We start from the raw sequence: 27,344 nt of genomic DNA, 5'->3' as shown, positions 1-27,344 counted from the left end.
AGAAACTCCAGAGTAGTGTCATAAAGGTACTAAACATTATTAGTTCCCATTCAGCTCTGGAAGCACTGAAATTGCTGAAATGCTTTTAACGTTAGGCCATACTATTACTATTCAAAGATTCCATAAAAGTAATCTTTAGAGAGAGCAACAGTTACAAGTACTAAATCTTAGTACAAAGATTAAAGCAGAAGTAGAGTTCTTTTGCAATATTAACATTTACAACCATTTTTTTTCCCCCATTATGCTCCTTGCAAGTCTACAAACACAAGACAGTAAAACCTACAGTAATTAGTTCAGAGCAAGGCCTTAACAGAGCAAATGAATGGTGAGGCTGGTAGAATAGCTGCTAGAATAAGGTCTACACAATTTTCAAAAAAGCCTTACTTAAAACATTAGGTCACGCAGGCCTCTGAAGACACACCTGCATTCCAAATAAAACTAGTAATGCTGTTTTACTGGGCACAGATGGCAAAGGGGGTTGCATACTAACCACTCTAAATCATTAAAAATCTAAAAAGGATATGGAATCTTATATTGAAATTTCATGCTTAATGGTACTTAAATATATATACTTCATTATTACTTCTCAGTTCTGCTCAGAAACATGAACAGCCAAGGTACCACCTGTCACATCACCTTTGCTAGACAGTGGACTGAGGATGGGGTGGGTGTTTTGGGAACCATGCTTCACAGAGGGAAAACAGTTCCTTGAATTTGGGTGACCCTCTCAGTTAAATCTCTCAACTTTTTGTTAGAATAAAACTTGAGTCATTGGTCAAGTGTTTAATATTCAATCTAGTGATTTTAAATTAGTTTCATCAGTATGCAACAGATGTGTGGTTTCACAGACTTCTTGTGGCAGTGCTAAGGTTGACAAAATACAAATCACTTCTGAACAGGCCCTAAAGCCATCCTGGCTTCAGGAAGGAGCACTGCCAGCGGTTATTTTAGCCTAAACAGGAAATAAATTCAGTTCCACCAAAATCCACAAAGTAAATTCATCAATTTGTAGCTTTTATAAGAAGAACAAAAGTTCTACTAATGTTCCTAAAACAACCTCTTTTCAACTAAAAATAACTTCTATCTACTTTAAATTGGCATAAGTTATCTTAAAAAAATAACAAGTAGTTAGCACTCTACAGGGATTATAGAAGCAATAAGCAGTAGTATCAACACTATATTCCCATTTGCAGTAAATTTAGAGACATTCAAAGCCATGAAGTTTGCATGAGAGGAGTCTTCAAGTATTCTGAGTGTACAAATGACGAAACTACAAAGAGAGCTAGGAAAACCATTTATGTAATATGATTTAAATAAAGACAACAGTTACAACCTGTTAGTAATCCTGAAATACCTCATATTACTAGATTGCTATGAAAACTCAGCCCAGTCTCTCCAGAAGAGTCACAAGGTCTAGCCAGAACTCTCCACCTGTGACTTCCTAAGAGGAACATTCACAGCCAAGGTTGTGCTCTGTCCTGAAGATAATACACTTGTTTCACAGTGTCAGTATGGTAAATTACATTCAAAATATTAACCCCTAAAACTGTACCATCTTCACAAAAGCTGAAAATGCATAATGTATGACACCTTATGAAACAGGTATAGCGTGCTTATTTCAAAAACAAGAATCTACAAGAGTCTTTGTTTTGATATTCTGATATGATGATAATTTGATAAGATAACAAGGACAAACATTGAGAGAAAACAAAACCAGGCACTTCTTACATATAAACAAAAAAAAAAAACCCAAATCACACCCCAAAACACTACATGCACACACCACAGAACAAAACACAGCCCTGCAACAGGAGGGATAAAAATCACAGTCTGTCTGTTCCTTGCACCCTGTTTAGGTCAACGCTAGCACGAGCACACCCAGGCAAGTGGGCAAACACATTTTGTGACACTGGTGCACATCACCTTGGACCATGGAGGCAGAAGTAAAAAGGAGAGAGACTACACTTCCATGTGGATTGTTTCTTAAAATTATTCACTTCACAGTGACAACAGACCCCATTATTGAAGACATTTCTTTCCATTAGGGTACGCTTGCTGAAGAGGTTAATGTCCTAGTTGTGCATTGCCAAATGCCTGCTATAGGCTGTGACTCCCAGGAAAGCACTAACCAAGCTGCTCACATAAGCACTCCTCAACCTTATTCAGTCAAAATGAATAAGGTTGGCAAACACCTACCCTTTAAAGTAACACACTTGAGGTAGGAAGAAAGGGCGATACTAAGGATTACAAAGCAGTTTCCTCTCTTCCAATATACGTTCCAGAAATAACAAATTACTACTGTAATGCTAGAAACAATATTTCTTAAAAAACAAGGAATATGTTGGCTTAAGTGGAACCATGAATTCTTCTACACACACACAAAGATGTGCTCGCTGCAGACAGCTCGAAGAACTGATTTGGAGGGCTGGAAGGAAGAGGTGGCTGTTATTTTTTTTAACTAGACAAGGTAAAGGGGTCAAGTGTCTCAACTGTTCATGAAAGCCTTATTAAAGCAAAGTACCAGCAGCTTTTCCTAGCAGGCTATGATAATTTGGAAGTGCAGCTGCATATAGAGAAGAATCTGGAGGCCTAAATCCCAAAAATGAAAACTTCAAACCTGTTAAGAAGAGCTAAAGGATAGAGAGCTCTAATTGCAGCAACACAAGCTTGGCCTCAGTCAGCACTGCAACCAAGAGAAATGTCATCAGCCTCTTCCTGACCACCTGTGCTGGTGCAGGACGTGGTCTGCACACTGTATGGCTGCTCAGTCAACCAGCTCAAGGAACTGACCCATACCAAAATGAATTCTCAGAAAAAGTCACAATCATTACTCCATCTGGTTTACAACTTCTGTATAAACATTCATATTAACACAAGGGAGGAGCGGATGAGGAGGGAGGAAGCAGCAGCCAGGGTAGACTGCTTCCTTCCACAGCATTACTGATTTGTTCTGCTCACAATATCAAGACCTTAGACAGATACTTTGAAGAGAAATCTCAGTTTGAAGCCTACATATTAATCAACTGTGGGGCTGTGGCTGCAAAGAGAGAGATTAGGACTCTATTTAAACTGCTGCTTTGAACATTCATGTTGAAAGTTCAGCCACTGAAAACATTTACTTCGAAAATAAAATGCTGAGTTGGCTTGATGTGTCCTGCTAAAACACAGGGAAAGCTACAAGTTCCAAGGACTTAAGCTGGCAGACTGTCAAGTCAAAGAAAAATAATGATATTGCACCATTGTTCAAACCTGAAACTAAGAAGTAATCTCCTCCCTCTCCTTGGTGTAGATTCACAATGAGCAAAAAGCAGCCTTAGCTCAGATAGCAGACATTCTGCCAGCTTCTTTCCAAGCAGCTACACATGGTTAACTTCAGTTCAAAAATACTGTTCCAAGGTATTTTGAACAGTGGGGTACATCCTTCCATCCCCTTAGTAGGCTTCAGGGTTCAAAAAGGACAATGTCAGGATTACATATGCTCACATGTTAGATTAGAAAATACTGTACAGTTGCCAACCATTTCTGTTCAGAAAAATCTAGAATTCCTAAAACAGAAAAAACATCAATGGAAGAACAGAACGTGAACAACACTGAGCCAAAAATATAAAAAGACAGTTGTTTCTGAGGTACTCTTTTCCCTGTACTTACACAAGTCTAGTGGATAATAGTATGACTATGATGAACAAAGCTAGTATTTCCGATTATATAAGAATCAGAACTACACACAGGAAGCATAAGTTTCAAGTATTAATACAGAAATAATGCTGCACAGATCTACTCAGAACTCCACATATTGATAGATGTTGATGGTAGAAGGTCTGCAAATTCAAGACAAGGATGAACATTAATTCCAAGTAAACACCTTCTAATCAGTTAGGCAGCATCCTGATGGCCACTCATAACAACATGTAAATCCACACAAGCAACATTAAACTGAAGCAAACCCTAAGTAGGAAACTCAGAACTTCACCTTCTAATTTAAAAAAGGAAACAGAAAAAGCATTAAGTTCATTAAGTAAGGTTACCCATTATGGAAGAGAACTCTAGGCAACTCGCTGAAATAATGTTCCCTGTACTGCTATGTTTAACTCTCCTCAAACAGAAGCTGCCAATATACTTTTTTAAATTCATGTGGGCAGAATAAATGGTTTCAGTCAGTGTTCAAGTTAAATACAGCAGCCCTCTTGGTGACCTCTACAAAAGTCATAAGTACTCTCCCCTAGCAGGGCAGAACTTGTTTCTACTTAAGAACACTAATGAAGCATATCCTTCTCTATCAAGTTCTAAAGTATCAATATGTCTCAAATTGATATAAAGAGTGATCTAATGGTTATGCATATGTAATTCTTGGGAGTTAAGAAGGAAAGGCATTATGCTTAAGGAAAAGCATATCTTAATAGCTATGCTTCACTAAAAGAAAAGGAAATTGGAAGCAAAGTTGAAAAGATGGGTCAAACATATCCCATATCCCTGACTAGCTCAATAGAAACATCCAATTTAAGACAGTTTGTAAACAGAGCATTTCATTCAATTGCAAATTGGCTATTTAGCAAACAGCTAGTTCCTCTGTTCTGGCATCAATTTATACTGTTTTAACAGTCTAATTTCTTCTCACTTGACACTCTACATTTTTCAAAACATTAACAGCCTGCCTAATGCCTCTCTCACCATAGTATCCTTGCCCTCCCACCAGCTTAAAAGCAACTCCTCTACACACAGAGCTCTTTCCATGCATCCAGCTACTTCCCATGTTTCCCTTCTGACCAAGCAAAAGATCATATTCTCTAACAAAAACTAGCTAGCTACTACTTCTTAAAACTGACAAAGTTCTACTTGCCTTTCTCTACTGATTTATTATATCTACAATGGTGACTATATAGGAAAAAGCAGTATTGCTATTCATGCAATTTGCAAGATATTAAGAAAAGCCACCGTTCTTTTAGACAAGTGAAATGGACCCAAAAGTTCCTAGAACCACAAAAACAGCCTAAGCTGTGATTTCTAAGGAACTACGATTTTTAAAGTTAGCATTAATCTGAAGACTAAATATTTCTACATGCACTTAAAAAAAAAACAACCTCTTGCACTGTGATTTGCTCAGTTCATAAATTTGTCATTTCTGATGAAATAAAAAACCCACTGAGGTTTTATGCATAGCATCTGCATTTTTTGTTCACTGCTAACATTACTAGAGCAAAGCACTTGATAGTGGAAACATCATACACACATGTAAAAGACAAGAAAACTCGGGAAAATTCCACAACTAAAAATGAGCTCTTTGCAGCAACATAAACGACTTGACATTCTTAAATATATGAAACATTTAATTGTAATTTATAGTATATATTAACAGATGACCTGTAAATTGGTCAAACTCCCTTGTGCCACTGCAACACTGAAGAGAGATTCAGCTTCAGGCTACTGGGGAGAAAACTGCTGCACCAGCCTGGTGTCTTATCCAGCTACAGCCACGCTCTACATGAAGTAGAAGGTGGCCTGGGATAGACAGTTCTGATAGTACCCACAAATTATAAAGTGACCTTCATATTGACTTAACTCCCAATTTACATTCTTTCATGTCAGAAGTCTGAGAAGCAAACTATCACTAGAGCACCACTGGCAATCCTAGGCGAGTTTCTGTATGAAACATGTTTTCATAAAACAGAAGTATATTTGAGTAACTGCAGAATGAGGGACTAAGCCTGCAAAGTATTTGGCAAGCAAGGAGTTAAAATCCTGCCTAAGACTTGCCCACAGCTGCTGTCAGCAGTCAGGCTTGTCAAGAGAAGCTCTGGGCTGTCTTGACAAGACTAATTGGCAGCAAGCACCTGGTTCCCTAGGCTGGGCCAGGGTAGGTAAAAGAATACAAACCCTGCAAAGAAGCAGCTGGATAGCTGCCAACAGGTCTAGCCTGTTCCATGTTTTCACTTTGATCCAAAGCCAAATTTATCTAGACTATACCCAGTTAGAGCTACCAGAAACATTTTCACGCAACTTTCCAACTGAAAGGAACTTGTACCTTATTGTTCAGTACCTGCAAGCTCTGCCACTCAGCACCCACCAGGCCTTGCTGTGCAGGTTTCCAAACGCTACCAAAAATTAACACAAGGTGTTATTGAAACTTTAAAATTGTGGACTAATATGCCAGCAAATAAAAACCAAGATTGTCCTGGATATTCTGTATATTGGACATATAAAGCAAGTGCCATGACAGTTGGAGATACATAGCAAATTACAGAGCCTCTTTAAGGAAAGGAATAAATAAATTTTAAAACCAATCCACCACCCCCCCCCCCCCCCACACACACACAAAAACCCGATGCAAACACAAAACAACTACCCTCACAACACTGCAACAGCGTTCTGGAAACTAGCTAAAAGTAGACTGCACAAACTACTTCAAATGAGACTTCCAAAAGTGTGAAAAGACACTTAAAATATATTTTGACCTCTACAAGGAATCATAATTACAGTGAATTTGAAGCTTTCTGAAACTCTGCCATTTGTTTTTTCACAATATTAAAATTCAAGTAAAAAAATTTAAAGCATTAGCCTTGCAGGTTCAGCCCGAGGCAGGGAGATTGTTCCGAGGAGTAAGGAAAGAAATCTATCAGTTTGTTAGCTTAGCAGAGTTTTATATTATTGAACCAACAAGTGTCTAATTATATATATAGGCAAACAATAAACATGTATATATATATAAAATATAGACAACAATACCTTTCAGATTTTAACATTTTTGTGCAAGATGGTTTAAGTATAAATATTGAAAAATCAGAACTAAATTTCTTTAAAGCAAAGTGCTTAGCAGGGAGCCTCTGCCAAGTTTCACATTTTAGGCATTTTACTTTTAGCTTGCTCGTCAAGAATCCCAACAATGTACAGTAGCATGAACATTTCCATAACTTCAATAACTGGAGATTTAGAACTGTTAAAAGGAAAAGTCAGTACTTGTACATAGTCTCTGTATGAAAGACGTTTCAGTCGATAAGTGTCAATGCAGAACTATGGAGTTTGTGAAATCAGGAGGCTGTAATGGTAGTAACACCACCGGTATTGCTAGAACAAACCCACCCTAAGTCATGCAGCATGTTGCTCTGGTTTTAACTAAACAGGTTCTATTAAAAGAAAAAAACACACTTTTGCTTTATCTCATAGAGACGTTAAACAGTACTAATACAAAGATCCATTAGCAATCTTTAAAATGGAAAAAGCTCAGTGTAATGAGATTATAAATTACTAAGCTTAGAGTTACTGTTCTAACAACAAAGTTTCTCAGAGTGACAGCACAGAAAGTCAACTCTTCACAAAACCTGCTCTCCTTTTGTATTCTGCACCTCTACACAAAGAAGGCTCATGAGTAAATTTAGAGGCTCTCTTGGTCTCTATTCACAAGCAAGGAGATTTCTGTGGTTTTAAATGGAATGCCCACAATTCAAAACATAAAATCAGGATGTACCATAAAAGTGCCATGCAAAAAATTTTACCTCTTCACATTACCAAAAATGTAAGACTAACACTGTACACACAGGATAGGCAGAGAGACTAAGCAATCATTAATAAAAAAGTCAGGTCTGTCTTTCCTCTTCAAAGCATCTATTGCCTCAATCCATTACAACTGAGATGTTAATTAGATTATTACATCACCGTCTTTAGGGACCTGGATCCTACTGCATAGTGAGATACAAAGGAAGTGATTTTTTTTGTCACGATGTGGCTACATCTCTCTTCTTGGCCTTACTTAATGCAATGTGTTACGTCAAAATTATTTTAATAAAATGCTTATTCTAGCAAAGCAGCACCCACATGAGGATGAGAATTTTCTAAGAAAAATGTATGTGTTTGATAAGCTCCTAAATTCTTCTGAAAAGAAAAGATATAAACACTTTGCCTTTTGATGTTGTCCATCTAATCCTAAAGCTCACTCCAATTTTCCCTAAAGATTGTTGCACCAAGCCCTAGTCATAGACCAATAATCCACTGGTTAGCTACTGTGCATTCTTATTAATCAATAGGAAAATGGTTCATCTGAAAAAGGCAACTCACTAGCCTGTGATACTACTCTAATACCCAAAACACACAACAGCTCATTCAGGATTGGAAAGCTGCTAAGTATCTATGGACTCCTGCCTGATACAGCTAACTTTAAGTTATAGGCTGCAGGAACTCCCAGAAGATGCAGACTAGAAAAATTAATCTCGACAACAACACCGTCAGCTGCATGAGACTAATAAAACTCATCCTCTTTTGCCCTTAGTCAAATTTATGGAAGCAGAGATTCAGTCTTATGAATGGTTAAAGAGACTGCATTTCATGAAGAAAGTCTGCAACACCACTTAAAACTTGGCAAACCTAAATCAGACAACAATGATTACTGGAGGATGAACTTGTCAGAGAACAGGTATTTGAAAAAACAAACAAAACCACCAAAACCACACGACCACAAAAGCAAACAGACCCCAAAACACAATGGAGACAAAGTGAGTGATTGATGCTATTTCACTGTATCAGCTTGAGACAATTTACTATTCCCTGCATGAAAAGAAGACTACAGGTCTTTATGGGCTGTTTCTCATTAACAGAATTTAGCTATAACAAGGACACCCTAAGGGTTATAGTCCAAGATAACTAACCTATCATCACTTTGCTGCTATTAAAAGGGATATTCCTGCTTCCCTCCCATCCCTTTGTATGAGTTCCAACATTCATCTGACCTCTATTTTCACTATACGCTAATTAATGGAAGCACCAGACAGCACTTCAGCTAGGAAAAAGAAGCCAGGAGACAAGTGACAGCACAAGGGTAGGAGAAGCTATTGGATCTTATGCCATGAGTGAAAGGTAGAACCATCTCTATCAGCAGCAGGGAGCTGTTAACACTGATTCAGCCATTTCTGTGAAATCCCACTCCTTAAGGTTAAACCAGATTCTCCTTATACCAGGAAACCCATCTTATTAAACAAAAATTATAACTGTGCAGCAAAAAGGCAAAATGAAGCCTTGACGCTGACTCATCTAGAAAAACACTGTACGTTTCAGAAGATCCAGGAGCCATAACACTGTTAACAGCAAAAACTATTAACATAAAAATACAAGAATTATTCCTCTTCATTTTTTCAAAAAGATGATTTAACTTAAGATACATCTACATAAACATTTTCGAGGACAACCTATTCAATAAATTATTTCAGGAAGCTATGACCCTTAAGTACCCTCCATTAAAAAAAATAATTTGATGTAGAAATAAAAGTTTTCCTCAACTTATCATTGGAGACATGGTAGTTTCCACATCTAGCTACTGTCACATAGTGACCAGAAGTTCCTGATGGAAAACATGCATAGTGATCACAAGAATTAGAATTCCAAATTCTCATTTGTAGATGAAAACTAAGAAATTTTCTTGAGATAAGCCACAGTTTGAGCAGCTCCCAAATCATTAGATAAAGCTAGAGGGTCTGAATAACAAAAAACAGCCATGCAACATCACAGGGATCTCAAACTCCTCTGCTATAGATTGGCAGGAGTTTGCCAGTCAGCTGGGAGGGAGGAAAGAAAAAGCAGAGAACACTGTCTTGTGTTTCAGGACAGCAACAAAACTCGGTGAAAGTTCTCTCACACAATTTCAAATGTCTACATAATTGACATGGATTTTGCTGCAGGGGAAATGCTTTGAAAAAGGATATTATAGATGTACAGTGTCAACAAGCAAGGCCATCGTTCTTAAATTTTGAGCTAGCCACCTCAGGAGCAGCAGAGAAATTCAGCCTACTTGGTAGGCTTAAAGGCTTCTTCCCAAAAAGGAGATGCTTTTGAAAACATTTTTCCCCTGCCTTTTTTTAAATAATCTTTTTATTACTATCACCCACTGCTTCCCATTATCAGACCCCATTCAGTGGCTTTCTGAAGCTTTCTGATTTGGCCTGAATTTTATAGGTTGGGTAGCTACCTAATACAGTAGAAGTTGTTGTGGGAAAAATGTCCAAAAAGTTACATTTCAGCTGTTTTAAAAAACCCACCTCCTCATCTTATAAATTCAGGAAGTGTGGACCATCTTCTGCTATCTTTATAGAAGTACAGCCAAACTTGGTTCAGTTTGGAACTCCTGAAGAAAAAAAAAACTTTAAGTTCATTGTCTGAGTAAGTCTTCCCAGAATTTATCTATTAAGTTCTCTAAAGAATCAGAATGAGCTTTTTTGGATGACTGTCACAGCAATCAGTACTGACCAAATGCATATAACCCTAGTCATGTAAGTGACTGAGTATACGCCTCTACAACCCGCAATTACGCATTAGCATGAGTGGCATCCTTGTCATGCTCAGAAGTAACGCATCTGTTCGCAGACAGAAGACAAGCTTTAGCCCATTGTGGATACCTCACCTTCTCTAAAAAGAAAGTCTTAACACAGTTTAAGTCACAGTCAAGAGTACAGGTGTTGGTAGGAGTCTGGAGGTGTTGGGGAGCTGATGGGACAGGAAAGGAGGAGGAATGATTGCATGATTGTAGAGCTGACGTGTGCCAAGGCTGTCTCATGGAGATTTCCCATCTGGCTTTGTGCTGTAAGACCCCCTCAAGTCCCTAATTAACTTAGGACAATTCTAGTTCCCAGGCTCTGCATAGCTTACTGTAGTCCAGAGACGTACTTGAAAGAAAAATCCTGCTAGGCAGAGTGCATTCTCCATGGAATTCCACATAGAAATGTTTCCATGTTCAAACTACAAATTTTCAATAAGAGAATTGACTCAATTCTGGCAAATTTTCATATAAAATTAAAACATTACATCTCAGCCAGAGGTCACCCACTAACAAATTTCAAGTAGATACTCCAGAGTTCAGAGGAACACTACAATATTTCAAAGAAGAGACTGCCTTAAAAAATGGCACACTCTATTACTCTAGTTTTGTTCCTGAAAACAGACGAATAATTTCGGCTGAAAGCTTTAAACAAATTTAAACTCAAGGCAAAGAAAACACAAAGTATTTCAGTCCAAAAGACTAGCATTCAGCAAACTTATAAATTTTTGAGATGCTGTATTCAGTTGTTTTCTAACACTTCCTATTATCTGTAGAAGTAAGAGATGAAAGAACACCACCAGCGGGAACAATGACTCATGTGTGAACTTCTACTCTCACTTATGCAGCAACAATGCACTTCACTACAGAAGTTTACAGCTGTGGAACACAATAGAACACTTAGTCAATTATTTAGAATCACAACTATTCAAATTGTCCATTAAGAGTTAGAGTTATTTGTGTAATGGACAATGTCAGGGTCAGTGAAACTACAGAGCAGGATGATCCAGAAAACACAAAACATAAACAATCTTCCCCTCTAAAATTCCAACTGTCTGTCTACTCATTGAGATCAGGTAACGTTAATACTCTGTGCCATCTTGTTTTCTCCAGAATACATTGTATGAAAGGCAAATCGGAGGGCCCTTTGCAAGCCTCAGAGATATGCTGAACTGGAAGACTCAGCAGCCTTGATCTCATACACTGGTACACTCCATTCTAAGAGCACTTGAGTGGAGGAAGCAAACGAAAATGTGAAGCAACACGAACACATACACAGGACAATATTCTCTTAAATTACTACAGAAAATGGAGGACTTTTAAACCCACAGTAAGCAGGAGCTAAAGTCCACAAGGACCAGATAAGAGCCCTCGAAGAGTCTGAAGAAGGGAAAAACCCAACCTCAACAGTAAGAAAACACAATGACCAGGAGAGATTTTTCTTCACTTTTCTGACTCTCTTCCAAACAGTCCTGGACATCCTGTTTAGCCTCAAATCATATATAAATAAAATAGAAACAGACACCCCCACTAACCCTCTACTTCCAGTCACCATTGCTCACGTTCCACTATGGGCAATTTAAAGCTATTTGAAGTACCACGAGAAGAGCACTACACACAGCCAGCTGAAAGTTGGAACACCTGGTCCAAAGTTATACCTTTGTTCAAATACTGGCTGTTTGTTGTTGGGAGGTTGGTTGGTTTGTTTTGGAGGTGTTCCCTCAACAGATTTCCATGGTCACATGTCCTTTCTACCTGACAAGACGGCAGAAAGATGCAAAAGCAGCAATAATTCTTTTAACATCACCACCTGTTGTGCCAGCACATTTCAGCCCAGGGATCACACACAGGTTTGGTGTCGCCACCACCAGCAGTTGTGTTCTACTGACACACTACAAGCTTCAGCTCTACACAGAACAGAACCTGATTTCACCTCCTTCTCATCCGCTACTTTATGACATGCTCCTGTGCTGCTACTCCTCACCATGCAGGATCAAATCTATCTTCTTTCTCTGCAGTCCCATATGACGAAGTACATGAATAGACAGTTTACTCTTATCTACTTAACTCCTGCACATATAGGATAGGTATGCTTGCAAAGCCTACTAAAGTCGAAATTTTCTACATGTATTTGAGCCCTAAGCATAGCTCCTGCATAGAGGCATTTAACTACCTATGCTGCCTCAAATGTTGAAGTACAATCACTTCCCATTAGAGCTAAATAGATGGTCCAATTCCAAGAATAGTAAGAAGATTATAAAATAGACATGCAAAGCTACATGAATAGGAAACAAGGATCAGAAGCACTGCATTCATCTACACTTAACGGAGCTGCAAATGGTGCTGTATCAGTAGGCCTACCTAGTAAGATTTTGTAACAGAGAGGTAGCTTTGTACACAGATGTTCTTGTCTTGATCTGGCTGCCATTACTGTCCCAAATCAAAGGCCAGAATTTTTGCCAACATAGCTGTACCTGTAACATCACAACTCCTGCTTTAAGTGAACCATGAGGGTTTCTGACAGCGCAGTAATGACAGCTATGATCAAAACTACTTTTCCATGCTAATAACAAGCTCAGCTACATTTACAAAGTATTTACCTCTGTATTGATCCTTATACCACTACTATGGTGCTTGAATAGAACAAAAAGTGCATACTAAGCATTAGGAAAATTTAGTGATTAAAGAAACAACAGAACTAAAATATCCTTCAGAAGAGGCATCAGCTGAATGCTATCACACACCATTCAACAACTAAAGCACGTCACCCTGTCAGCCACAGAGCATCATTGTTGCCCCCTCGGCCCCTCCAGGACACTAGAGGAATGTGCATAAACTAGTGAGGCAAACGAGAATAAATTCTATTAGGAATGTCATCCATGATGTCAGCATATTCTTAAACCAACAACTGTTAATTCACTGTCCTCTCTGAATTCAGAATAACTTGGAAAAAAGACAGGGTACCATGCTTTAGAGATGACGACCTCGCTGTTGGCAGGAAGCTTGGAGGCAGTAAGCTTTAAAAATGCCTCGACATCAACTTGTTTCTAAAAGTAAAAAAATTTTAAAATGTCCAAAAAATTGCTGTATATTTTACAAGTAACATGTACCCCAATAACTTTCTTGCTAAATGAAATCAGTTTTCTACTTAGAGCTGTTGCTCAAGGAAGTAAATCTATAAGTCACCTAGGTAACAGAGTTTGAAAACCTTACTAGCACCTACTCCTATGTTTGCCTTTGGCAGAAAAAAAGTTTTTGACTCATTTTTTATGTTCAATTAATTCACAGTCACATTCTTCATAGAAAGACTGCTGGAAAAACTCAACTTGCTGGAAACTGTAACTATAATTACTGACCCACTTCAAATCAGCCAAAATGAAATTGCAAAGTAGATTTTTTGGCATTAGAGCTATAACTTGATGGTACAAAGAAAAGCAAGTGTGCGAGTAACAGAAGAAACCAAGCCTAACATTTGTGAGCACTGAGAAAATGAGATACAAGTGGTGAATTTACAGGAGAAAACTGAGAACAGACCCTGAACAAGACTAGTCTTTCCTAGATTTGTACTGCACAACAAAAAATGAAAAAATCTATTTCTTTGCTGTATCAAACTTTTGTCAAACAAAGCATTAATATTCAAAAAGAAGAATACAATTTTTTATCAAATTTCACAGTAATGAACAGATTGTAAACCACAGCTGTATGGTGTTTTATCTCCTTACATAACAATATTATATTTTCTCCACAATTTTCAGGTTTGCTTTACTCACTGCTCTCTGGGATCATGGGAAATTAAAATTTAAAAAAATCTTAGCGTCTCTGTATTTCTCAGGAAAATGGAAAATGCCATAGCAGGTGTCCCATTAAGAAACCTGTGTGAAATCATACGTCTGTGATGATGAAACTGGCATATAAAAATTCTTTTTCACTTATTACAGGCTTTAAAGCAAGTACGGGGATGACGTATTCCTCGAGTACGCATAAATATACTCTTAGCATGCCATGTTAACTTTACTAGCATTAAGATGATTGGCTTATGGTACAAAATTGATTAATCTCTCACATTTAACTAAAAAAATAATATAGAATTCATGGGCTATGCAGATCCTTTGCAGTCTTTGTTTCTACTGCTGCATGGTCAAAATACTGGAATTATTTGCATAACTGAAAAAAAATGTGATTTCAAAACATGATAATTTTTGAGCCTATAAGCAAGAATTTAGAGGACTAAAACCAAAGCCATTGATATCCTGAACCATTTACAAAACAGGCATAACTACAAATCTTCAGCTTATCTATTGTCATCTTTGATGCTCAGGGAGACTATTTTCTACCCAAATAAACCACCTGTATTGGTGAAAATAGGGCTGCAAAATTCCTCTGGAACTCACTACCAACAAGTATTTCCAAACATCAGTTAAATATAGACTCAAAAAGACAGCTTACATTACAACGCCATTTTTTTCCCCATTCTTAGAATCCTGCTCCAAACTAGTCACAAAAAAGCCAAACGGCACTGATCGAAAAAATACAACAGTGGCCAATAGATGTGGGAAAGGGATGAACCAAACAATGTACAAAAGCAGGAAGATTTCAGACCACTTAAGAGTTAGCCCCTAGAAGCTGGCTTCCAGACCTAGTCCTGGAAACAAGTATATAATTAACTAACAAGAAGCCAGTTTTGCCTGAGTTATATATATATTTCTATAGTCTACAGAAGAACTATATGTTTTTCCAAAACAATGTGCCATACTAAATCCAAGTCCAAACCTTAATCTAAAATACAAGAAGATGACCAGTGATTTTTCAGACATAAAGCACTCTACTGTTCTGGACTTCAAGGCCCCTAATCTCATTTATTCTGTTTACAACTGTTAGACAAATATTAAAATTAAAACCTTGTTCAATACAGTGGTGGTCAGTCATCCACATAAGCAACTCTGAGCTATACTTGAGTGTGGCTACTTGATAGTTTTGAATTTTAGTCACATTCTTCCTGACAAAAACAATAAAAATCCTTCAACAGACGCTTCACTCCCAAAGGACTTTGAGAGAACAAAACCATGTCATATGCATATAACGACTAACAGTTCTACTGTCAAAAATGCTAAATCCTCTAACAGATGCTTCAGACCCCAAGGAATTTGAGAGAACAAAACCGTATCATCTGCACATGAGAATTGACACTGGTCAATCCAGACTCCTGAGGCAAAGCAGTTTTCTCACTTCTTCTAGCACAACCGTATCAGCAATGTAAAAACTAACCCAGGTTTTTTCTTTTTAGTTCCAGTAAAGGGAAACAGTAGATCAGCAGATCAATCTGAAAAAGCCCTTGTATTTATTCAAATAAATTTTGTTAGAATACAGTTCAATGGCCAATAAAAATACCTCTAGGATATGGATGACCGTGTCAATTTGCTGAATTCACAAAAGAATTAAATGAGACATGAAAGTACCATAGAAGACCATAAGAGAAGTTACTTTGGAATTGTCATACTAGAGGACTAATTGCTCGGTTATCTTCGTAATAAAGAACGACAACAACAACAATGATCCTCAAAGTGAATAGGAACTAGAAACTCAGTATTTCTACCGATTTTGCCAGGGCACAATAAATTAAGTTTCCAGAAATAAATGTAGATTTTCTCCAAAAGTCCATCTCAAACATTCTCTTCTAAAGATAACTAGGTCATCAAAAGAAACCAACCACCATAATGCCGTAATCCAAGAAGGGACAGAATTTTGCTAATAGCCAAACCAGGCTACAAACTAATCAAGTCAGCAAATACTAACAGGCAAGTGTTGCACTCCTGAAATATGGTAATGGGATATAACACAAGAATAGACCAGACCATCAAAAAGTACACCTAGTAAAAAACGCGTCAAGCCAATACGTGCTGCTCAGCAAAGAACATATGAACGCATACATGATATCCTCCCCCAGTGTCAGTACTTTGCAGTTCAGGGTCTTAAACTCAGAAGTAGTACCTGTGCATTCATTAAAATTACATTCAGAGAAATTTTAATTTCTTAATCTAAATTATTACGTATAATTTGTCTTATATTGGTAAGAACCAGAGGCCTTGTTGTCAAATTCTTGCTCCCATAAATAAGGCACCCAGATCTTTAGGACAACAATTAAAAGAAACATGTTTAGCAGACAAAACTATATATGCTTTTAAAGATAAATCTGATCTGATATCGAAACTTAAAACTCAGTTTATATCCAAATTTACCCAGCACTGTGACAATCCACATTAATGCCTTGACTTACTATAAATAAATAAATAAAAATAAGTCAAAATTAAAGCAGGTCATGCTTGTTGCCAAAGTTTTAAAGAATGTCAAATGGACAACACCATCGTGCCCCTGCACCCCCTTACCCACCCCAGACCACCCTCCTAGGCCAGCTCCAGCACTCAGAGTTGGCCTCCCACAACAAGCTACCACCAACTACCCAGAAAAAAGAAAGGAACATGAGTAACTCCCTTTGCTCAAAGCAACATCATCGATTAAATTAACTGGTTGAATAAAAATTGAGAAACTGTGTCCAAGAATCTCAGGACTCCAAGTACGTAACATCACAGGTACAATCTAGGACAGGTCAGACAGAAGCTTTATTAACTAGGATCACAGTGACAGAACATCTCCTGGTTCTCTGCCAAGTGATCAGAGTCCCAGCCTATATATTAATGCTATCTGAGAAAAAGGTGATGAAAAGCAATAATTTAAATGTTGACAAAGCCAGGTACCCATCCCTGGGAGGGATCAACTCCTGAAGTCTCTTGCTAACAGCCACAATTCTAAAAAGGACCAAGCAGTAAATAACGTGACAGCATGGAGAGATGTCTCTCGGTGGAGCCCATAGGAGTGGCACAACCACCCGCTATTACGTTATCCTAGCTCAAAAGTGGAGAGTTGGAAACAACCACATACCGCCAGCTTTTAGTTGAAAGGAATGTTCTTTTAGTGAAGATAACCTCTTAACCAAAGATCTCATTCTTCAGTATTAATAATTTTACCACCAAACTGTTTGGCAGCTTAAAAATACATGGCTATTTTCCTTTCCAAAGCCATGAGCAAGACTTATGAATGAGAAATGAGATCTACCAAGTCTAAAAGACTGTAAGACAAGCGTATAGAAATTTTAACTTATTGAGCAAATTTTAAATTAAAAAAAAAATTGATAAAAATGCTGGGTTTACTACTCATACAGCTTATCTGAGGCAATAAACTACAAACCAATTTCATAATGCTATTTTATATTTAATTGAATTCTACTTGCTATCCAAGTGAGGTTTAACATATGTTTTTTAAAAAAGTGTGGAATTCACCATTCTCTAACAGAAATGTGAAAATTCAAGATCTAAGAAAGCAAAGCATCAACTAAGCAGTATAAGTGTTTAACCAAAACTACCACACAAAGATTCCAGTCAACTGAAGATTAAAGATAATTTGCCATCTAAAATTCATTCACTTTATCCATACGCTACTTCAAAAGAATAAGAGACCTCTTACTGCGCTAGTGGAATGATTAAAATACTTCCTTCTTCACAGAGGCCCAAACATAAAAGCTCTCCAAAACCAAATTTTAGTAATGGGTACTTTTTCCATAAGCAAGACAGTCAGTAAATTAGACTCCACTGCACAGGTCTCACTGCAAAACCAAAAACCAGAGGCAAGTACATAGTTACACATAAAAGCAGATGTATCTTAGCAGACAGAATTCAGGGTATGAGAAGTTAAGAGACTTCTTGGGAGATGGAAGTCTGGTGTCCAATTTCTCTTCAAGAAACCAGGTACTTGCAGGTCTGCCCCATTCAACATGTACGTCCTCAGCTAGTAAAGTTCCATAAAGAAAATTACGTCAAACTAGAAACTGGCATAAGTAATCACTACAACCTAAGTTTCTGCTATTAAAGGCGAAATATTCTAAGAGATTATCTTGATCAGTTTTATCACAGTCTTGATCAAGCCTAATTAATTCAACTGCAGTCCCTGAGCCTCTACTAGCTTCATGGAAATATGCAAAAAGTGCCAAGTGCCAGAGCTTTTTATCCCAGAATCACAATTCTTAATCCTATGATTGACACTTGGGTCTTGTGCAATGAGGCCTAAATTATTTCATCTGGGTGCTAGGCTGACTTTTGAATTACTGTTAAAATTCACTCTGGTGAGGAGGAGCAAAAATGCTATCAGATTTAGTATCGCCGGAAAACTATTTTTGGTTGCTTCTACTGTACTAAAAATTTTAAACAATCTTCCACATTCCACTTCTGTAAATATACGCCAATGAGAAATCGCTGAAACACTTCCAAACACTGGAAAAGCTGTTGCTTATAAGAAACTGGTGTTCGCCGTAAGCATTGCAACACGTATTGCAATACAACGATATTCTAAGAATGCTTCATGCATCTTCAACAATGAGGAGAATATGTACTATAAAAACCTTGAGTTTACAAAGAGAATTTAATACACTCATTGAATTTTTTCTTATTCTGCTGCACCAAGGAGAAAAGCAAATTCCTGAGCTCTTTGATTCTTCAACTACTGTAGAGACTTGAACTTTCACAAGAAAGGACTACTGGTTAAAATACTTCAGCTGACAACACAGTACATAATCAAGTAGTACACAGCCAGCCAGGAACACACCGTATATGGCTACATAAAGAAAATTCTTCGGGCTCCTCAAGAAGTATTACTTATCTGGGCAGCCTCCATCTCCCCCTCCTCCTTATCCCAATCTTTCAAAGACAGGATTTAAATGTTTTGCAGCTGTCCAACATTAAGGCTGAAAAATTCAACAACCGTGGCTGTGTAAAAGCACAGGTGAAAAGTAACTACCACGTTACCCAGGAATTCAGGACCAGGTACAGACCTTGAAGAGGTTCCTGACTTCCAAGGTCTTCAACAAAATCTGGATAAGGTTCCAAGAGCAAATAAACTTATAAAATTACTCTTTCTCCTTTTTAGATAATTCTTCAAATGAGTTTCTACCATATAAACTAGTGCAGACTATGTCTAACTACATTGAGCTTTAGCCAGCCTCTCTCACAGCCAAAAATATCAACCACCACCACTGCACACATTTTCTTACTGAGATTTTCAGAAGGTCTGCATAATCTTATAACCATGAAGTTAGTGAGCCATTTCATATTTCCTGAAACTAAACTGCACATTAGATGATTCACCAATTAGTGTATTCATGAAGCTTTAAAAAGCAATCAAAATTTCATTTTTGTTGAAAAATCTAACAGAGATGTCCAGCTGTATGCATGGAGAGAGCATGTGGGCTTTTCTCCTTTATTTAACTTAACTAACAGCTACGTTAGCTGGTGAAAAATATTCAGTGTGTCAGAGTTAATTTATAGAGCTGACAAAGTATAAGGGCTCCAGAAGGTATAGCATACATTTACTAAACTTTAAATACAGCATTTTAACTAGATACAGCTCAAAGATTAAAAGAAGCTGTCCAACAACCAAACCACACAAATACGTATTGTTTCAGAGCACTTATTCAATGGAGCAATTGCATGTTTGTTTCAAACTAATGCATAGGGTAATAGTATAAGAAAAACTGATAATCCCAAACCCTGTAAGTCAAAATGCATCTTGTTTAAACTAGGTAGACACCTTCAGAAGACAGCAGGCATCTCAACACAGTGCAGGCCATGATCAGATGGAGGGGAGGAACCACACATTGCTCAACACAACCCAGCCTTGTGGCCTTAATGAAGCCTTGAGGCATAAATACCACAACATAAACACTAAGTGCTAATTTCCCCTTAAGGTTGAAGAAACTACCCAGCATATCTCTTGGGAAAACAAGAGGTAAGGAAATCAGCAGAAAATAGAGAGCTACTCAAGAATTACTGAACTAGCCAGCCTATTCCAATATTTTGGAATAGGAATCAATATTTTAGGCAATTATGGTGAAGTTTTTACATCAAAAGTTCTTGCTTTCATTCTACACAGTCAGGAATGTACATTTCCATGAAGATTACATTTGTTTTCCCTAGTTGTAGCAGTAAATGAAACATCAGCACTTTAAATAAATCTTAAGAATAAATAAAACTACTGTATGAAAGTTACATGAAGTCATCTGAATCTCCATGAACTGTCTACCATAAAAATCAAGCTATTTAGCAGCAGGCTATCACAGGACAAGGTAATTTGCCACTATTAACAGCGATCACCACTATCCTTTGATTAGATTAAAATATGTCTCTTGCTTAACATTAAACATGATGAATGAGACCAAGAAAATGCATGTTATACCATCTTGGGTTGTTAGTCCATCAGGGAAACATGTGAATTGCCACATCGAATTTGATGCAACAGTAACTTCTCTAGAACCTTGCCACAGAGTGACAGGTTTCACATGTTTCAAAGAAGACTTAAATCAACCAAAAAACCCCCATTTTAATAGAACACAGGTGATTTCTAATTCCTTCCATGTGCTCTTTCTTTCTTAGATATATCTGCCATCATTAAAAGACCAGCAGAAGAGAAATTCTAGATATTCCTCCAAGGACTGACCAGCCATTTTTCCATTGCTCTCAGACATATGAAGCCATATCAAGCCATTGCATGCTGCCCAGCTGTCTGAGTTCACTTGCTGGTTGTGTGGCCAATGCAATTCTGAAACCAGAGTAAATGCAAGACATTTAGATCAATTGGAAAATCAGAACAGATTTGAGCAGCTCAGTCCACCTGGTCTCAATATTGTTTTGTTTTCCCTTTTTTTGTCATTTGCTTTGGACTGACAAAGAGTACACCCTAAGAGTGTAGCTAATTCCCTCTACCATAGTTGCTATTAGTGTACAAAATCCACAAAAATTACATCTGGTCTGACAGAGACCCTACTTCTAAGGTTATTCCTTTGATACCAGGCCCATTTGAATATCTTGGTTTACAGACTGACAACTGAATGTATTAGGAGGTTGTTAACTTGGAAACTTGCCTTCTTTCAGTATCTCACTGTAGCAACCTCATCAACCAGCTGGAGATATTCAAGGTAATGGGGGTCATGTTCAGGCTGAGGGCTGCAGGTCATCTTCAGCAGGAAGCCTTTAATGGCACAAACCTCTACAAAGTGAACTCCTGAGGTATGTGAACCACGCCTGAAGATTTCTATGGATGTAGCACAATTTAACTACAAAATTGCCCTAACGTCATCTGTGTGCACAATGGCCCATGAGGGATTTGAACTCAAAAGTTATGAGATCTAAGTACGACAAATGGCTCCATGATCACTACCTTAGTGACACAACCCCAACCTCCCTTCCTGAAATGGACTTACAAAAGGACATTCCATCCTCAATAATTCATCAGACTCAAAACTTCTGGCACCCATAAATTACTATGTCAATGTTGTACAAATACACTTTGTGGGGAGGAACAGGACTAAAAAGTCTCTTTTGTAAGTAGCATATCTTGCCATAACATCTCTAAACTGAAGCTAACCAGGTTTACACAAAAGGAAATTAGAAATTACACCTTTATTGTATAATCCCATAATAAAAATAAAAGCACTTCTAGAAAGGCTTATTAAGGCACCAATTCTGTAAAGACATTTACAGCAACTGAACATCCTCCTTCCAGTACTGGGTCCTAACTCATACGATATTTAACAGGATTATTAAAGTGAAACTACTCTAAAGCTACATTATAACACACTTGAAGCCTAGTAAAATATTTACTCTAGTACTTGTAATCACAGAAGGGTCTTTTTTGCCATTCACCCAAAAGGGAAAAAAAACAGTGTAACTGCTCATCTGTAATAGAATTTTAAGTTTAAAAAATAATTACACAAAATATATTAAAATACAGTAAAAACTCCAGAAAACAAAGCACCCAATTGTATTTGAATCATTTGAAGTATTTATGTAGCCACAAAAACACAGTTTAATGTTCTGCACAACGTTTTAAAGACAAAAAAAAAAAACCTCTTAAAATTTTCACTCTCATCTTGATATCCAATGCACATAATTATTTCACCTGTCTTCTAAAGGAGGCAGATCAACTTAAAATTAAGTCCAGTCAACCTCTGTGCAAATTATGAAACATTTATTTTTAAATAAGCCTATAAAAATGCAGACTTTAGCAGTACTTTCCATTCATATGATCTCCCTGCAAACAGTTGACTTGGGCCACATCTATCCCCAAAATATTTTGTTATAGGAGTATACTGCACCCACAAAAGCACTCCTGAAGGTGTTGCAATTTACGTGAGAAAAGCCATACCTTTACCAAACTCATAAACCACACTGGAATTAGCTTCAGTGGAAAAGTGCTGTTTGTTGTAAGAGAGGATTTGCATGGCATGGTCAGGGATCACACCTCACATGATGGGATAGTGTACCCCATATGATGATTATCTGGTTAGCCTAAAAAATATACCTTACAGCCATAGAAACATTGCAGAAAGCTTCAACAAGCTTTGGAGGGGACAGGAGGGGAAAAAAAAAAAAAAAAAAAAAAGAAAGAGCAGTATTCTGTAAGTATTCAGGGAATGAAAGCACACCTATTGTACATGCAGTGTTCATAAGAATACATGATCAGATGATACAAACCTGATGAAACAAACATATCAGAGACAGAAATGTATTCTACAGGATTAAGCTATTGTGATTCAGTGCAAGTATAGAATTACAAAGTTAACAACGGCAGAAATAATACGATTTACTGCTTCTACAATTCCAAGAAACCATTCATAACTTTGAGTTAGACGCAAATAGAGAGGACTTCCAAACTTCCATGAGTGCTCAGGAGGGACACAGTCTGGGGTTCAACGCACCCTTCGCGGAAGGGGTTAACTGCAGGTTGTTTAATGGCAATTTTGCAAAGGTGATTTCCACACGGACAAATACGCGTGCGAACTCCGCTCCCGGAGACCGCCGGCCGCCCCCCCGCGCTCCCGCGCCGGCTGCACGACCCCTCCGGCAGCCCCAGGGCGCAGCGCCCGGCGCGGGGCAGCCCCGACCGGCTGCCTGCGGGTGCTGACACCGGATCCGGGCCGAGGCAGCTTCAACCCCCAGCCCTGGGCTTCGCTGCTAACCCAGTCCCGGCTCCCCCGCCTCTCTCAGGAGGGTGGCCGGACCCAGCAGAGCTGCTCCCCCGCTGTCCCCCCTCCCCCGCCCCGGGGCGGCCTTCTCCCCCCGGGCACCCCGCCGCGCCCCGGCCCGGCCGAGCCCTCCCCCTCCCACTCGCCCGGCCCTTTCCCGGCTCCCTCGGGCGCTAGCTGCCCGCGGCAGCTCCCCGCCTCCCTCACGGAGCCACGGCCTCGGCGGGCAGCAGCGAGGCTGGGACCGCGGCGGGGGGCGAGCGGCGTAGGTCCCGTCCGCCAACCCCGAGCCCCGACCGGGAGGCACCTACCGCTGCGCCGCGGCGGGGACAGCGACGCCTCAGCGCCGTCCCGGCGGCCCCACCGGCCGCAGCATCCTCCGCCGCCCCGCCCGGGCCCGCCGCCTGCCGCTCGGCGCGGACGGAGCGACCAGCGGAGCCCCCTCCCCGGCCCCCCTCCGCCGAATGGAAAATAGTTCTCCGGGCCCTGGAGCGGAGAAAGCGCGAGCGACACCTCGCTGGCCAATGAGAGCAGGGCTGGCCCCCCACAGCGCCAATGGGAGCGGCAGGCTGGCTGAGGCGGGGCATCTCCCAGCCTACCGGCCCGCCGCGTTCCCACTGACCCGCTAGGATGTCTCCGACTGGAGTCCATTGACGACCATCTTGGAGTCGGGCACGATGCCCAATCTGGGAAGGGGCTCTCCGGCGGCCATTTTGGGTTCGGGCGAGGGGCGCCGGGCCGGGGCTGGGTCACGTGGCGGGGGCCGACGGGAGGAAGCGGCGGGGAGCGGCGGCCGCTGGGCCAGGCCGGGCCGGGCCGGGCCGGGGGGCGGGGGCTCCGCTCCGACCGGCCCCGCCCCGCCGGGGTTGCCGGCAGCACACAGAGGCCGGGTCGACGTTCACCCGTGACACTCGGCGTCAGAGCAGAAACAGCGGTGGCCGACCCCGGCGCTTCTCCGTGCAGCGGAGGCGGAGAGATGCCCCGCGGGAGCCGGTGCAGCCGTGCCCGGCCGCCCTGGCCTTGCGGGAGGGACAGCCGCAGGGAGACAGGGCCGAGCCCGGCCTCCGGAATGCCAGCCAGCCCGGGCCCGGCTCTGCTCCCACCCGCCGCTCAGCAGGTGTCCAGAGGGGCTCGGAACTGCTCCCCAGCGTGTCTGAGTCCGGGATTTGTCCTCTCTGAAGAGAGGGCTGCCCGGGGGACAGACCTGCTCGTGTAGGTGCCGCCTGCCGCTGCTGCCCTGGCATTCTGTTTGGAGAAGTGAAACGGTTCCTTGTAAGCGGAAGGGACGCTAAATGCTTAGAAATTGAGACTCTTGGAAGACAAACTGTTGGAAGGGAATAACACCTGGTTCAAAACAGTTTTCTTTTGCTCTCCTCCATATAACGGGGAGCAAACTCATTGCTTGGCTGAAGTACAAATGAAGTACATTTCATAGACTCATAGAATGTCCTGAGTAGGAAGGGACCCACAAGGATTATCAAGTCGAACTTCTGTCCCTGCACAGGACAACCCCACAGTTCACACCATGTGTCTGAGGGCTTGTCCAGTCTCTTCTTGAACACTGTCAGGCTTGGGGCCGTGACACCTCCCTGGGGAGCCTGTTCCAGTGTCCACCACCCTCTGGGGGAAGAGCCTTTTCCTCATGTCCAACCTAAACCTCCCCTGGCACATCTTCCTGCCATTCTCTTGGGTTCTGTCACTGGTCGCTAAAGAGATCAGCTCTTGTCCCTCCTCCACCTCTTGTGAGGAAGCTGTAGCCACCATGTGGTCTCCCCTGAGTCTCCTCCAAGCTGAACAAACCCAGTGATTTTAGCCGCTCCTCACAGGGCTTCCCCTCCAAACCCTTCACCAACTTTGTAGCCCTCTTCTGGACACTCTCCAGTAGCTTTACATCCTTTATATCCCGTGGTGCCCAGAACTGCACACAGTGCTCCAGGTGAGGCTGCAGGAGTCACTCGTTCCTGCACCAGTACAAAAAGGCAAGCTGCTATTCCAGGTAACAGAGGGCGTGTCTTCTTTCTGTATCTACACACTGGGACACTACAGTACAGAGGGTGGACAGTTAGATGGGAAAAAAATTGTTAGATTGTCAGGCTTGGCAGGTAAGGGTCATCGGGTTGTCCTCTACTGGAAGCCAGTAGCAAACAGAGTACAGCAGGGGCCTGTTCTGTTTGACATCTTTCTCAGTGACTTTTGCAGAGGAGAAGGAGTGTATGCTCATCAAATTTGCAGGGGATGCTGAAGTGGGAGAGTGGAAATGCAGGAGGACAGAGCTGCAATTCAAAGGGATCTAGGCTGGCTGGAGAAATAGCCTGTCAGGAAGTCTATGAAATTTGGCAAAGGCAAATGTGAGAAAATTCAACAAGGCCAGCACCTGGGAAGGAAGAGCCTTCTGCAACAGTACAGGCTGGGGACTGGTGGGCTGGGGAGCAGCTTTGCAGGAAAGGACGTGGGGTTATGCTGGCCACAAACCAGCAGTGTGTCCTGGAAGCAAAGGAGACCAAGAGCATCCACAAACAGAGCCAGTAGCCCAAGAAAAGGGACTATCTGTTTCTGCTCAGCCACATATACAAGTGTGTCCAGTTTTGGGTCCCCAAATGCTAGGAAAACCTCAACGAACTGTAGCGAGTTCAGTGGAGGCCGCCAAGTTGTCCAGGAGAAGCTGCAGCACTTACTCTGTGAAGATGGACTGATAGGACAGGCCTCATTCAGCTTGGAGAAGAAACAGGTTCAGAATACTTCTGCATACAGAAAACAGCCTAGCATATACATTGCCAGCAAAAAAACCCAAAGATGAAATAATAAACTGTGTAAGCAATCCTGCACTTTGGAAGAGGATGAAAAATATAATGAAACATACATAATTAATGTTAGTTGCATTCAAAATGATACTGATGAGGCCAATGTGTGAATTTATGTTTCTAGAACAGAGTAGCACTCATGAAGGATTCATGTGCACTCAGCATAGATGCAGCTAAATTGCCGCTTGGTAGTCGTACATAAACAGCGCAAGAAAAAAAATGAGCTAACAAGTAGTAACAACAGGCAAAATAAACATAGAGCCAGCATAGCTACGATCTAGTTAGTCTAACAGTTCCACAAGGGGAAATGCAGAGTCCTGCACCTGGGGAGCAACAGCCCCATGCGCCCGTACACACTGGGAACTGACTGGAAAGTGGCTTTGCAGAGAGGGATCTGAGGGTCCCTGTGGACACCAAGTTGAACGTGAACCAGTGATGTGCCCTTGCTGTGGAGAAGGCTAAGGGTATCCTGGGCTGCACCAGAAGGACTGTTGCCAGCAGGTTGAGGGACAAGATCTTTCCCCTGACTCAGGCCTGGTGAGGCCACACCTGGAGTGCTGTGTCCAGTCCTTGGCTCTCCAGTTCAGGAGAGGTACACAGCTACTAGAGAGAGTCCAGTGGAGGGTCGGGAAGGTGATTAGGGGACTAGAGCGTCTCTTCTATGAGGAGAGGCTGGAAGAGCTAGGACTGTAGCCTGGAGAAGGCTCCAGGGATGTCATCAATGTATATAAATATCTGAAGGGAGGATGTAAAGAGAACAGAGCCAGGCTCTTTACAGGGTTGCCCAGTGACAGGACCAGAGGCAATGTGCATGAACTGAAGCAAAGGATGTTCTGCCTGAACATCAGGAAACACTTCTCACAGTGAGGGTGACCAAGCACTGGAGAGACTGTGGAGTCTCCATCCTTGGAGATATTTCAGAGCCATCTGGATGTGGTCCTGGGCAGCCAGCTCTAGTTGATCCTGCATGAATAGGGGAGGTTGGACAAGATGACCTCCAGAGGTCCCTTCCAACCTCTACCATTCTGTGACTCTGTAACATTTAATGTCACTACATCACCTGAGAGCTTTTGCTTCAAAAGCATCACTTATCTTTGTGCTGATTTTGGCTGGAATAGAGTTATTTTTCTTCATAGTAACTAGAATGGGGCTATGGTTTGGGCTTGTGCTGATAACATGGGGCTGT

The 27,344-nt window shown here is 40.7% G+C and overlaps 1 protein-coding gene across 2 annotated transcripts in view; it reads right to left on the bottom strand.

Moving 5' to 3' along the window:
• SOCS5 (suppressor of cytokine signaling 5) overlaps positions 1-24,872 on the bottom strand; it is a 36,519-nt gene extending 11,647 nt beyond the window's left edge. Inside the window, exon 1 of one of the 2 annotated variants that reach the window (XM_082049830.1) lies at positions 23,980-24,872. The gene's annotated coding sequence lies outside the window, so the exon portion shown is untranslated. Of the gene's footprint in view, positions 1-23,668; positions 23,845-23,979 lie in introns of those variants that run through there. The other variant, XM_082049828.1, reaches the window with a different exon arrangement.
• Positions 24,873-27,344: the final 2,472 nt, after the last annotated feature.

This window comes from Streptopelia decaocto (assembly GCF_964273445.1).
Source record: "Streptopelia decaocto genome assembly, chromosome: 3".
NCBI classification, from domain to species: domain Eukaryota; kingdom Metazoa; phylum Chordata; class Aves; order Columbiformes; family Columbidae; genus Streptopelia; species Streptopelia decaocto.
This window is presented reverse-complemented; position numbering and strand designations above follow the sequence as displayed.